A 15,943-nucleotide genomic window follows, 5' to 3' on the forward strand; every position below is an offset into this window, starting at 1 on the left:
TTTTTTAATCTCACTTTCTGTTCCTGGGCTTCATATTTTTCCTAGATATTCTTCATCACATCCAGTATTTCATATCTAGGCTGATAAATTCAAATATATATCTCCTGACCTCTTTCCTGAACTTCAAACCATATATCTAATTGTCTACTGAACATCTCTATGTGAATATTTCTTGTACCATATTTTCATCCAATAAGACTAAAACTGAACTTGTCATTCAGCCAAACCCACTATTTTTTTTGGTTTTCATTCTAAGAGAATTGCACCTCCAGCCCAGTTGGCCAAACTCAAGCTATGACTTTAGTGTTATCCAAGATGCCTTATACTTTCTTTATACCCAAAATGCAACCCTATTACAGAGTCATCTAGATTATTCTTCAGTTATTCTGTCCACACCTTTCCTTATATCAGGTATAATTTGCATAACGGTTAAAACAATGGACTACAGAAACAGGCTTGAATTCCACTTTTACTCATGATGACTTACTAAGCCTCATTTCCTCATCTGTAAAGTGGAAAAAATAATAGTTTTTATCTTAAATAATTGTTATGTTTAACACAGACAATTCTTATGAAGCCATATATAATGCCTACCATATGGCAAATAATAAATATCAGCTATTATGATTTCTTCTGCTATTACTCTAAGCCAGGTCACTATCTCTTTCCTTGATTATATCCTTGCTTTCTAATTGGTTTCCTTGCCACTGTACTTCCTTCTCTTCCTTGATTATAGATGTAGACTTTATAAAATGTCATAATCAATTTTCCAAATACCACTAATTAGTCCCTCACACTCCACAACTATTTTACAATGGTATTTTAAGTATATTAATGTTTTAGATGGGATAAACTTGATGAAAAAATTTATATGGTCTGAGTGCCAAGAGTTTGTGGGTTTGGCATGAATCCCCGATTCTCACTTTTAGAATTTTAAGTAAGAGAGGCATCAGTGCACACAGACTTCCAGGAACATTCAGGAGGACCCCCAATGTTTCTTAGTGTAGATATGCAATGCAGTCATTGGTTTATAAAATAGGTCTGCTTCTCTAGGGCAACATACAGATATGTGTGACTTCTCTACTTTTCTCCATCACTCATATTGGAATGTCCTAGGATCGTAGTAAGAAGATCTGCGATATCCTTGTGAAGAGACATGCCTTCCCATAGCAATAAATGATTCTGACAGAGACAGACAGACTTCACGGCTGCATAGCAGATGGCCCTCGGTCATGTTTTAGGTAACTGCTTCAACTGAATATTATAAAATTGGATGAAATTCTGCCAATTTCCCCTTGCAATTATAAAAATGTAGAGTGAGAAATTAAAAAGATTTAGTATTCATTAAAGTGAGTATCCATAATATAGTCTTCACTTACTATTTCTGAAAATTTTCATGTTTTCTTATAGCACCAGAGTACTTTATCTGTACTTCTAAATGAGCTGTGGACTGTACCTTCCCCACCAGACTGTGAATGACTTGAAGGGAATTCTATGTCTGATCCATCCTTCTATTCCAACACTTTGCACACTCTCTTGCCTATACTATGTACTCAATACTGAATTGATGAATAACCAGATGAATAAATAAGCCATTGAGATTTTCATAATTAAACCATATTTTATAATGAAGTGGACTTTCATAATTAATTCATACTTTATAATGAAGTGGAACAAGTCACTATATAAAGGTACTCTGTGTACAGCTGTTATGTGTAATGCCATATATCCTCATTGTTTATCATATATTTTATATATCAAGCTTACTTAATTTAATATAATTCAAAAATATGACAGATTGAGCATCTGCTATCAACCATTGACTGCTGAGGTGCTGAGATACAAAAAAGAATGAGACATGGCCACTGTGGCAAATTTCAGTTTCTGTTCTTCTTACAGTGTGATTTACTGACACTCTTCCCACAGACAGGTTGGGTCTATGACCCCTCCCATGAATCCAAGTGGGATCTTTTTTGACTGCTCCTTCCAATAGAGCATAGTAGAAGTGATGTGACCTCTGAGTCTAGGACAAATAAAGGACTCAGCTTCTGTCTTGTCTCTCAATCAGGACACCCCAGCTTAGAAGCCAGCTACCATGTAATACGGAAACCCAATTTATTCCATATGGAGAGTGGAGAGACCATATTAGAGAGGTCTACATGAAGAGGGACTCAAGCCCTCCACAAAGGCACAGAATCAACCACCAGACATAGAGTGACGAGATTTCATATCAGCTTCTCAACCTTGGTACCATTGACATTTTGGGGAGAATAATTCTTTTAAGTGGAGGGTCCTGTGTATTACAGACTATTCAAAAGTATCCCTGACTTTCACCCACCAGATGTTAATAGCACACCCCTCAAACTGTGACAACCAAAAGTGATTCTAGACATTGCCAATATCCACTGGGGAGAAAGAAAAAAATCACCCCCAGTTGAGAACCACTGATTTAGATGATTCCAGCACCCAGCCTTTGAGTTACCCCAGCTAACTTCACATGGAGAAGAAATTAGCTCTTCTCACCAAGCCCTGCTCAAATTGGAGATGTGTGAACAGAATAAATATTACTGTTATTATAAGCCACTAAATTTTTGGATGATTTGGTGCAAAATGTTAAGTAAAAGGAAGAGTCCTTTACTTCAAGAGACTATTTTTTTCCTTTTCAGTGTGGAAAGCTGTTATATAACCAAATAATCACCATTCTACAATGTGAGCTTATAGAATCTACTACAAACTTTGGTTGGTAAGGCACGCCTTGAATAGATGTATGCGTGTCAGAGAGCTCTCTGTTACTGATATCTTGGTATGTGGCCCTATAAAGCTATTAGAGCATTTGTGTTAACCTAGTTTTAATATGTATTATATATTATATTGTCTTCCTAATTTGCTCATGCACTTTCAACTGGAAATAGTGAACACTGCATTCTTAAATAACTCCACGGCATTCAAGTTGCCTACAGTAACACACAGCTTATTTTCCTATAAGCTATAGTAGTTGTCTCAGTCCCAGATTATTTTGACCAATTGTGAGATAATGTTCTAAACAGAACTATGGCAGGGTCATGTGTAGTCTGCTCAACACTTACAAATTACCTTCCAATATCAAGGAAAAAAACTGGGTACAAACTTCAGATATGTGGTGGCTCAATAAAAAATATATATGCTAAATTTAGAGTTTTTAAAAAAGAATTTAAAATAAAGATAAAACATGACATTATATAGAGAGAGAACTTATGATTTTACATAATTATAATGAGTAATGTGAGCTCCAGAGTGGAAGTTGTGTCTCATTTATCATAATGCCAACAGCCACTTATTGAATACTTACTCTTGGGCCCTGCGCAGTACGTGCTGTGATGTTAATCCTCACCACAGCCCAGCAACTGCAGTTCAGAGAGGTTAAATGATGACCAAAAAGCTCCTGAAGGCCTATCTCTCTGACTCCTAAGCCTTTCATCTTTCCATAACTCCTGACCCCTTTATCTTTGTGTCCTCAGTAATAAACATGGTATGTAGTACATAGATGTAGTCAACAAGTTTGAAGTTGTTGATTAAAAATAGCAGGCTGACACCTGTCATGAGTGGGGGTTTGGTTAGAGGACCTGAACAAAAAACAAAACAGAAAAAATTCATGGACATGGATAACACTGTGGTGATTGCTAGAGGTGGGATTGTTGAGGAGGGTATAGGGGGCTAAATGATGATGAACAGAGACTTGACTTGGAGTTGTGAACACACAATACAATGTACAGGTGTTGTATTGTAGAAGTGTGCCCCTGAAACCTATATAATTTTGTTAACCAGTGTCACCCCAATAAATTCAATTAAAAGGAAAATGAATTTAAAAATTTAACCCTTCATACAAAAAAATAGCTTTGAATCACAAATACAATAGTTCTGTGTAGAAAAGAGAAAACATACTCTATTAAATGAATCATTATGATGGTAAGTCCATGTTTGTTGAGTGCCACATAACAGAGGAATTACCATGTAAGTGATTATTCTAGATGGCAAGCCAACTGAATTGGCTTGGCTCTGTGTAGTATAACTGATTGCCTAGCAAGTCAGCCATTGAATGGCAAAACTCATCTCTGTAGAAATAGCCTTGAAGGGCCTGCTGTACTATGTAATTATTTTCCTGTTTTTTGAAGGGAATGTTGTTTCAGAAATGGGAAATAGAAATCAACATAAGCTCTTTCTCCTAAGGAAAGTGATAAACTGGTTAAGAGAGGCTGAATCTGATGAAGGCATGAATAAAATATGCTGCATATAATAAGGCTAACTAATAAAATTAATTGTAGTTGGATTGTGGCTTGTTATTAACATAGGGTGAGGCCCACAAAACGTGAATAAATAAATGAATAAATGATATATAAATAATAAAAATAATAGCCCAGACTAGCCATAGACATTGTCAACTGACATCCAATAATATAATTGTGAAATGAACTTATTAGGAGAATACGTACAATAGACCAGTGGCAAACAATGGATATTAATACTACAAATTGGTTGATAATTGGCTATTTGAATTAAGCCTTCTTTTCTCTCTGAACTGCTTTCTGTTTCACATGGATTGCCATATAGTTTAGATTCAGACTTAAGAACCATACTCTGTGTGTATGCATATGTGAGGAATAGTGAAAGACAGAAAAAGAGAGACAGAGAAAGAGAGGGAGAGACAACAGGGAGAGACAGGGAGGGAGAGAGACTAGCCTGAGAGGTGCCTCTGCCAGATACACTCTCAATTTTTGATAACATTATATATACTCTTTCAGGTAGTTTATGGCCCTGATCTCATAGTTTAAAGCTACACAAACCAGAATCTTTTCACCTAAGCGGGAAGCAATAGCTGAGCCTCTCCTCTCTGAAGTAGACTGAAATAGCAAAAGGTAAGAAAGCAGGGCAGGCTTAATAGTTCTCACTTTTGCAGGGAGGGGTGCGATTGTTTACAGCATCTTCAGGGTGTGTTTGGAAATGTGTGGGGTCTTTGGAGTTGCCACAGAGACAGCGAGCACCAATAGCATTTAACAAACGAAAGTCAAGAAAGGAAAGTATGTTGCTTGGCTTATCCGGCAACATACAGGACAGCTTTCCAAAATGAAGAATTGTCCTTCCTCAAATAATATTTTTTTAAAAATATTTAGCCACTTCAATTTTGGAACTTCACAGGCCACTTGTTCAATATCAGCAAAGAAAACCAACTTTACCCGTAATTGCGTATAGGAAAAGCACCAGGATTTGGCTGAAAGAAAAGTTTCTGCTCTGAAGCAAAGAAAATCCCTTATGGCCACTTCCAAAAATAACCTCTAAATTCTTCTCAACTTTAGTGACAGTACCTGAGTCACCACAAGAAATAAACATTTCAAAGAAAAAAGCCAAGGAATAAAAAAGGCTAAGATTCTGTTTAACCCCCAAACAACCCCAGTTCAGATGTAAAGTTGGTTTAACATGCAGTATATTAACTAAGGGAACCAGGTGGGTTGCAGGATGAAAAACTCACTTGAAAGTGCTAATAAAAATGTCCCCTAGCTCCTGTCTTCAGTCTTAGGGATGACTGTACATTTCTGGAAGACAATGTTGTTCACTATGCAGGTGGGCTGAGGACTTTAGCAGATGGTGACAGGATGGCTGTAAAAGAGAAAAGAGCTCTTGCAGATGGTATCCATACTCCTTTTTGTATTTTTCTTTTTTGGAGGGAGAAGGAAGAGAGTTGCAAGATGGCACAATAATGCTGCAAATTTCCAAAGTATTTTTTCTCATACATTTTATAAAGTCACCACTTATTATCTTTCACCACATATCACAGAGGAGAAATCAAGCAAGAAATGGAGAAAGGACAACAGGAAAAACTCCTTTAACATGTACAACTATAAATTCACCATCTTGTACTGCTTCTCAGCCTTTTGGCTAAGATCAAGTATAGTATCTGTTCTTATCAGTTTAAATTCACCATCCTGTAGAATTATCCATCATGGACTCAAAACCTGTTAGTGCCCCATATTTCTCCTGTATTTTCCTTCTCCAGGTGAAATAAGCTAATTACTGTAACTTTTTCTCATAGGCCATTTTTTCAATGTTGGGCAATTATTTTTGGTGCTTGACTTCCAGCTATATACATTCTGCTAGAATCAGAATCATGTGATTTTGAGATGCTACAAGTTGGTCATAATATTCTGATAATGGCTTGCAAATGGGAGCTGCCTTCACTGGTAATCTCCTGTTAGATGGCAACATCATCTCCCTTGAAAGTCTTTTCCAAGGGAGAGAAGGTAGTTAATGAAGCCACTCCTTCATGTAGCTTCTGCAGTGTGGGCACAGGCTTCCCACCATAATGAGTAGCCAGACATTAATTGGGCTGGAGGTCTCTGAGTTTTCCAGGCTTACTCCTTCAGCTTCTGTTGTCATTGTAAAGATGGCAAGTAGTTAAGTTCTTTGCAAACTATTATCTCTCACGAATGTGACCCTGGGAAGTTCATCCCCAGGGACTGCTATGTTCTTCCTGTCCCAGTGTTGGCTTTGGGTGAGAGTGTCCCAGACATTTCCTCTGCCTGCATTTTGATATCAGAAAAGGCAGAAAATGAAAAAGTCCTTGAGTACCGTCGATATCTTTAATTATTACCCATGATTCATTCACATAGTCACCTGTCCATTCATCAATTTAGTAAATTCATATTTGTAACCTACTATGGGTCAGTCTTAGGATGGTTGCCTAATATACGCAAAAGAGATCAATTTGTGGTCCTGAAGCTCTAGAAAAGGAGGTCAAGAATTAGAACTCAATAAGTATGTAACTGTTAAATGTATAAGGTCTAATGGGAATGCTATTTCTGCCTGGAAGGTCAGAATCAGAAAAGTTCATAGTTACATCATTGTTAAACAGTCCTGAAGGATAAGTGGGTGTGACTCTATAAGGGAGCCAAAGGTAAGAGGAGCATACCATAGAGAAGATGGAATCCATGCAAAGGCACAAAGACATGAGAGAACACCCCCAAGTACCAGATACACAGGAAAACTGGCTTACATTACAGGTGGGGTATGGCAGTCATGAACGTGGAAATAAAAGGCCAGAAGAGATTGGGACTTAACTAGAAGCTAATTAAGAACCAGCATAGCAAACTGCCACCCGGGTACAAGTCACTCAGCTGCTTTAGACTGGGGTTCAGAACGGGAAACTATGGTACAATAAAACAGACTTTACTTTCTTAACAATTTACCTATGATTCTCCCTGTATTATGATGTAGCACAGTGTGAAGACAGCTATTGCCTGGTAGACAATGGGTTTAGTTTCCTCAAGCAACTAGAGAATAGAGCCATGAATTTAAGTGACTCCTTGTGGAAGAAATGGATTGCTTTGGCTACCCAGCATCCAGTCCCCTTTTTTATGGAATTATCACCCTACATTTTCTCTGGAGAATCATCCTATGCCTACTTTCAGTCCATAGGCGGTTCCATTCCTACTGAAGTGAAGTCTATTACTCAGGGTGGTTTATCAGCACACCAAATCACCCTAGTCACAGTGGCTGGCTCTGAAATAGGCTCCCAACCCAAGCTGCTGAAATCAAAATAATTCCTGGGACTTAAGAGCTTCCAGGAATATTTGTCCTCTTGTTTGTTTGCCACTGGATGCAAACACTGGAACACTTAAGTTCCAGTGTTTTTGCCAGGTATCTTGCTTACTTCAGAAATCTTGAGAATGAACTCAACACAGTAAAAAACAGAGTCAGGAAATGGAGAAAAAGCAAGTCTCCCTAGCACATTTTGAGCATCTTGGATCAAGCTACAGTTGAATCCTGGCCTGCCCAGAAATGTATGTCCACAAAACATTTTTCATTTTATGAAAGCCAGTTTGAGTTGAACTTCCTCTCATTTGATATGGAAAAAAATATTCTTAGTCAAATAATGCTAAAATTCTCCATAAACTATTTCTTTTAAAATGTAGTATCTTGAGGGATAGAATATTCTGAACATTGAACAGGTGAAGAATAATGGAACAGGATCCATAACACCTGTTTTTCGGGTCTGGCTTTGCCACTTACTAGTTATATAGTTTGGGGCAAATTAGTTCATCTTTCTGAGTTTCAAATTTTCTACATCTAAAATACAGATAATAATTCTAACCTTGTCCCCATATCACAGCCTTGCAATAAAAATCAAATAAAATTATGGAGGAGTAACTTGTCAAATCCAGAGTGTTAAATGAATGAAATAGCTATTAAAGTATTCATTTTCTAGTAAGCCCTTAAAGATGTTAGTTTCACATTAGAAATCAGTCTCACGTTCTCCACTTGTCTAATAGGTCTAAGGATGTTGACATTCAGCTAGCACCTGCCACAAATCATCAGGTTTCACAAAGCTAAATGGAAATAATCATTTCCTCAGGTCAGGAGCAAGATAAGCTTAAAATCTCGCTGTGCCCATGGTAACATGGTGTGTGTTAATTGGCATTATGTTGGCAGTCAGTTGGTCCAAGGAAGAAACTGTAAGAAATCTATGTCTAGTATCTTAGATCCTGAAGTGGTCTAAAAATATCAACTAATAAAGAAAATAAAAGAAATCTAATTGAATTTCCCTTTCAGATGATTAACCACATTTTCATGTTTTTTAACATGGTCGGTGTGGCGACCTGTCCTAGAGTGACAAAGTTCTGCTTAAGTACTAAGTACATTCTGTGTCAAAAGTTTTGCTTGAGTACTAAATATATTCTGTGTCACCAAGGACTGCCAAAAGCTCCTACTCAGTCACCCATTTTCTCTCAGCAACCTGCAGTTGATCACCTGAAAAACTGGTTTTATGGATCCTGCCCTTAAAAAAGGGCGACATTTGAACAGAGATATGTATAGAGGGAAAAGAGCCTAAAAACACAGGAAAAATACCATGTACAAGCCAAGGAAGGCCAGAGGCTACCAGGAGCTAGGAGAAAAGCATGGAACAAATTTTCCTTTTTTTTTCTATTCTGTTTTTTTATTGTTGTTCAACTACATTTGTCTCCATTCTCCCCCCACAACTCCCTGCCAACACAGACTCAGAAGGAACCAATTGGGCCAACACCTTAATTTTAGACTCCTAGCTTCCAGAACTGTGAGACAATAAATTTCTGTTGTTTAAGCCACCCAATCTGTGGTACTTTGTTATGGCAGCCCCAGGAAAATACCGGTAATGTAGTATTCCACCAGTGAACCTCAGAGATATATGGGTTGCAAGACTGGATTCTTACAGTCACACAAAAGGGGTTCTCAGATTATTATAAATTAGATATTCGAGGTCAGGGTGAAAAACTTAGTACCATTCAGAGAGACGAATCTCTGTTGCATTCAGAGTGAAGTACTCCAGCTCTCCTATTTTATATAATGGGAGTTAGTTTTGTGACCCAGCTGGAATTAAACTCTTTCATGGCATATAATATAATATAATGCAAATAAACCCCTTCTTGGTCAACTTAACTATCTCCATAATTTCTGGCAAGCTATTGGCATTTAATATTAAATAAGTATCCAATGAGTTGTTTATTTCAAGGCCATTCTATATTTGGGGTTTCCAAAAATACCCAGTTCTTCTAATTCCAAAAGTGGCCAAAAGTGCCTGCCTATAAAAGATCTAGGCAAGGAAAATAATTTCCTAACAACCTCGGAGGAGTGTTGTTAAGAACAAGAGGAGGTCGTTCAGTGTTCTCAGTGATCTAGAGATAGTATTGAGCACATTCTTCTAAACCTGCTTTTTTACTTGGCAATATATCATGAACTTTTCTGTATCAATAAATATTCCTCTACAACATGATTTTTAATAACTACAGGGACTCCATTGTCACGAAGTACATTCCATAATTCACTTAACTAATCTTCTATTCCTGAGATAAATCAATGAAAAAAATCAAGATAGTGAGTTGAATCCAGAGCTGTGTATGCCCCATGGACCAGCTTTGTGATCATCTGTTTCATATTCCTCTGTAAATCTCCTTACGGTGCTTCCTTTGTCTGAGAGAGTGCCTCCTGGAATTCCACTCACCAGTCTGTGGGCATTTCTAAGGCATTGAATAAAAAATCTTCTGACTACATCATCTATCCAATCACTTAGAAAACAAATATTTATTTTGCACTTAACATATGCCAGACACTATTCTGGTGCCTGATGATATAGCAGTGAACAAGATGGATATGGCCCCTGCTTTACTGGACTTTAAAAATCTAAAGAGAACACACAAATACACAAGATAAATTCAAATAGCTGCTATACAGGAAGACAGGTGATGTGAAAGAAAATTGATGGGAAGAGAGTAATTTAGATGAAGAGAAAGGAAGTGGCATATTAACTGACACCTGAAAAAGAAGAAGAGCTATCCATATCAAGAGACAGGGAAAACATCTGATTTAGAGAAAACAGCTGGGAAATGGTATGACATGTTGAAAAATAAAAGTTATCTAGAGTGGCTGAATAGAGTGAAACAGTGGATGACAGAGAAAAAAGTTCAAGGAATAGGCAAGTGCTGGATCTAGTCAATCTTCACAGGACCTGACAAGGCAGCAGGACTTGACCCCAAATACAGCAAGGACAATGAGCAGCTAGTTTGCAAGGTTTTAACTTGTGAGTGTTGTATGTCAGCTCTGTTTTAAGAAGATCCCTCTGGCTGCAGTCAAAAGGAAGCATAGGTCATAAAGAAGCACGAGAGGAAGCAGAAAGTGACCAGTTAGCAAGCTACTGCTGTGGTTTAGTAAAGAGATTTGTTGGTACCTTAGACTGAACTGATGGCTATAGGAATAGAAAGAACTAAACTGGTTCAGGACATACTTTGATAACAGAATTAGCAGGACATAATGATAGAATGAGTATGGATAGCTGAATTAAAGGAACAAATAACGGATGAAGACATTTTATCATAAAAAATTTTAAACTTGCAGAAATGTTCAACAAACTGAATAACAAATACCTATATTCTTACCGCATAGATTGTACAGTTAACATTTCATTATATACTTTATCATATAACCATCTATCTATCTTACTTTCCATGCATCAGTCTGTTTTGTTTTGTGGTTTGTTTGGGGCTTTTTTTGGGGGGGTGTTCTTAAGATGAAAGAAAAAAATTGAGAACATCAAAACACTTCACCCCTGTCCCCTGCTACAGTTTGCATGGTATTAATTAGAATCAATATGTGGTTTGGGTTCTTCTTTTTATAGAAAATTTTGCATACAATGAAACGCAAGTCTTAAGCATACCATTCAATGAGTTTTGAGAAATGCATACACTTGTGTAGTCCTGACCAGGGTTTTAAAGTATGACACTATTCTCAACTTTAGATAACTTTATGTTCCAGAAGCTGTCCAGGGCATTGTTGAATGTTTAACAGCATCTCTGTCCTCTACCCACTGGATATCAATAGCATTACCCATAGCCTCCTACAGTTGTGACAACAAAAAATGTCTCCAGACTTTGCGAAAAATAACCTGGACATCAAAACTGTCCTTAATTGAAAACCACTTCCCTAATTCCTATCAAGATACAGAATATTGCCATCATCCAGAAATTTTCCTTATATATACCTTACCAGGTATATTCTCATTTTTTGCCACAAAGACTAGTTTTGCTTGGTCTGAACTTCATATAAGTGACACCATAATTTATGTGCCTCTTTTGTGAAAGGCTTTTTTCTTTTTTTTTTAAATATTTTATTATTTCTTTATCTTTAGAGGGGAAGGGGGGGAAGGAGAGAGGGAGAGAAGCATCAATGTATGGTTGCCTTTTTTGTGCGTCCCCTGCTGGGAACTGGCCTGCAGGGAACCGGCCTGCAACCCAGGCATGTGCCCTGACTGGGAATCGAACCGCGATCGTGTGGTTCGCAGGCCCGCGCTCAATCCACTGAGCTACACCAGCCAGGGCGTGTGAAAGGCTTTTTTCAAAAAGCATAATATTTTTGAGATTCATTCATGTTTCTAGATATAGCAATAGTTTGTTCTGTTTTATTGCTAAGCAGTATTCCATGATATCTGAGTTTGTTTAGTAATTCCCTAGACAACTGGGCTTTACAGCTTTAAACATTGTGCATAAATTTAACATAAACATTCTCATATAATTATTTTTATAGACATGTTTTAATTTCTCTGGGTAAAAACAGAACTCCTGAGTCATAGGATAAGTATATGTTGTTAAGAAATTTCTAGAGTTTCTTATAAAGCCGTTATAACCTTTTACATGCCCATCAATAATGTATGAGAGCCAGTTGCTTCATATCCTTGTCAACACCTGGTATTGTCAATGATTTTAATTTTAGCCATCTTCATGTTTGTTTAGCATATTTAATTGTGGTTTAAATTTGTATTTACCTGATAACTCTAATGTTGAGTGTTCTCTTATGTGTTTATTGACTATTCACATAGATTTTTTTTACTGAAGTTTATGTTTAAACTGTTTACCCATTTTCATTTTATTGTTGTTCAGTCACACTTATCTCCATTTCCTCCCTTCCTCTCCCCCTGCTCTACCCACCCCAACCTCCCTCATTCAATCCCCCCTCTCCCATTGTCTTTGTCCATGTGTTTACCCATTTTTAACATTGAGTTGTAGTTTTATTATTGAGTAACAGGATTTCTTTATATATTCTGGATATCAGTCCTTTGTGTGATATATGATTTAGACATATTTTATGCAGTATAATTAAATTAACTTTATTAGTGTCCTTTGACAAGTACTTAATTTTGATAAAATCACATCTACCAATTATTTCTTTTAATTATTTTCTGTGTCCTATCTAAGAAACTTTTGCCTACCCTAAAAGTCTCAGACAGTCTCCTGCTTCTTCTCCTAGAATCTTTATTATTTTACCCTTTATGTTTACATCTAAGATTTATGTCAATGTTTTAATTTTTTATGGTATGAGGTATGAGTTAAAGTTTATTTTTGTCTACACAGATATTAATTTTTTCTAGTATATTTTGTCAGAAAGTATTTCCTTTCCCTGTAATATAGCTATGGTGACTTTGTTGAAAATCAAATGATTATGTCAGTATGAATCTAATTCTGTACTTCCTATTTTGTTCCACTCACCTATTTATAAATCCATTTTCTAGTATTACACTTTCTTGATTACTGTAACTGGATAGTACATCTTAAAGCCAGGTTAAGTCCTTCAACTTTGTTCTTCAAGATTGCTTTGTATATCCTGGTTCTTTTGCATTTCTATTTAAATATTAAAATCAATCTATTAGTTTCTTTTAAAAATCCTGGTGAGATTATTATGGGATCACATTGAGTCTATATAGAATATCAGCTCTTAGCAGTAGTGTGTTTTCCATTCAGTGTAATAGCATATCTCTCCAATGCCTTCTCTAATTTTTCTTAGCAGTGCTTTGTAATTTTTATTGTGCTAGTCTTATTAAAGGTACTCCTAAGTATGTTATTCTTTTTTTATTTTATTTTAATTGCAATTGTTTTTTTCTAAATTTACCTTGTCCTTTTATGTAGTTAAATATAGGAAATGCAATTGATTTTACTGTGCTGACATATCCTAAAACATTGCTAAATTCATATATCAGCTTTACTGGCTTTTTTGAAGTTTCATTAGTCCCTTCTACGTGGACATACATATTATCTATAAATAAAGACATAGTTGCTTCATTTCTTATTTGTGTGCATTTTATTTCCTTATTTTTTATTATTGTAACATTTAGAATTTCTATTAAAATATCGGTAGAAGTGGTGAGAGTGGATATCCTTACATTGTTGGTGGTCTCAGGGGAAAGCATTCACATTTTCACCATTAAGAGTGATGTTAACTGTTTATTTTTCATAAATGCCTCTATCAAGATAAGAAAATTCCTTTTATTCCTACAATGTTGAGAGATTTTTTTTAAATCTATGAATAGGTATAAATTTTTTCAGACATTTCTTCTCTGCCTATTGAGATCATCATATGCTTTTTGTCATTTATTAATATGGTGAATTATAATAATTGACTTTTTAATATTAAACCAAGTATTACCAGGGATAAACTCCACTTGTATTATTCATTTTATGTGCTATTGGATTTTATTTGATAATATTTTAAAGATTTTTTGCTTCTATGTCCATAAGGTACATTGGACAGTAATTTTATTTTTGTGATGTTTTTGTCAGCTTTTCTAATCAGGGGTTTTCACAGTTTTCTAACTTGGGCAACAGGCTGAATAATTTTCAAAGATGGAAAAGAATGGCAAGAACACATTTGGGGGTAGGCTGGAAATCATGAGTTCCAATTTAAATGTGTTTAGTTGAAATCTTATTTAACATTCAAGGGAAAATGTCAAATAAGTAGTTTTATAAATAAATTTAAAGCTTAATAGAAAGGGCTGGTGAGATATGTGTGAAAGTTACCGGTATCTAGATGATGTTCAAATCCACTGAAGTGGATGAGACAGCCTACTATAAGAGTGTAAATTGAAAAGAATGCTGAGAAGCTCTGAGACACTTTAACATTTAGAGATTAGTTAGGGGAGTAGGAGACAATAAAAAACTGAAAAAGAACAGCCTGTGAGGGAGAAGAAAATCAGTAGTTTGTGGTTCACAGATTCCAGAAAAGGAAAGTGTTGCACATTAAGCTCAATAGGATATGGACAGAGAAGTGACAATGGACTTGACAACATGAAATCAGTGGTGACACTGACATTCATCTTTCAGGAGGTTAGAGGTGAGGTGGAATGAAGGTAGATTGGAATGAATTAAAAAGCAAATGGAGAGTGAAGGAAAGGTGAGGGCAAGTATAGCCAATGTGTTATAGAATTTTTCCTGTGAAGAATAGCATAAAAATAGGGCAGAGGAAGAGAAGGAATAAAAAACCAACGAGCAAAGAATATTCCAACCTTCAGGCAGGTAATACAAAACAAAGAGAGGAAAATTTCACTTAAAATATGTGTGATAGTATAGGGAACTGTGAACCAACGATCAGACCAAGGTTCTAATTCCAGATTTGAAGTTAACCAATTACATGACTGAGGGTAGGACATTTCCCTGTCTCTGAGTTTCAGTTTCCTCACCTGCATATTGATGTTTGTTGAATTGGATATGAATTTTTAAAAAGACAGTTTAAATATTTCTCAACTTCTATGACTTGACTGACAGGTCTCATAATGAACATGACCTCTAATTTGTCATGCTTATATTTTAAAACTTATGGTAATTTTGTTTTATCTACTGTGTCTCCTAATTGTTTGGTTTGTTTTGTATCACGTAAGTAGTATTAAAATGAGAGTCCAAGTCTACTTGATTAGTCTACAAAAGAGGATATACAGAGACAGGGAATTCTACTTATGTGAAAACAATTTGTAAAAAGGAGATATAAGGCCAGCATTAAAAAATTTCAGGAAGAGAGTGGATACAGAGTCAGAAGAATTTCCTGAACAGAGTAAAACAGACACAGATGGTTTTTTAGATCCCTTATATTCTCCATTTCAAGTGAGAAGAGAGATAATAAGGGTACTTGAAGGTTAATCACAATCATCCAATCATATCATGGTAGATGAAGCACATTTGATAAACTATAATAACTACTCACTAAAATAACTAGGCCACATCAAATTATCTTGTTTGTTAAGATAAATATATCCGATTAACCATTTTACTAAATCTATGGATTGATATTTAACTAATTAAACTCATCTCTTCTAAAAGAAGTAATTGTGTTGATGATGCAGTGCCATGCAAACAGGACAAGTTGATTTGGAGAGAAATAAAAATTAAATAGATTTTTCTTCAAAGAATGTGTATACTTAAATAGATTCAGAAATCAAGCCATCATTAGGGGTCTCTTGAGTTTCAACAAGTCAATCAATATGTTGTTTCTTCATTCATTAGACACTAGGTGGGAAACAAATAAATATAGAGAAAATTATCCTTGTCCTTATGTAGCATCCAGTTGAATTGAGGACCTACAGCACAATAGTGGCTGTAGTGAATAACACAACTTTATGCCTAAT

At 36.0% G+C, this 15,943-nt stretch overlaps 1 pseudogene; it reads left to right on the plus strand.

The window, feature by feature from the left end:
* The first annotated feature begins 5,890 nt into the window (after window positions 1-5,890).
* Window positions 5,891-6,043, plus strand: LOC119059230 (uncharacterized; annotated as a pseudogene).
* Window positions 6,044-15,943: the final 9,900 nt, after the last annotated feature.

Source organism: Artibeus jamaicensis, unplaced genomic scaffold (genome assembly GCF_021234435.1).
Source record: "Artibeus jamaicensis isolate MK-2021 breed Jamaican fruit bat unplaced genomic scaffold, CSHL_Jam_final contig_3126, whole genome shotgun sequence".
NCBI lineage: Eukaryota > Metazoa > Chordata > Mammalia > Chiroptera > Phyllostomidae > Artibeus > Artibeus jamaicensis.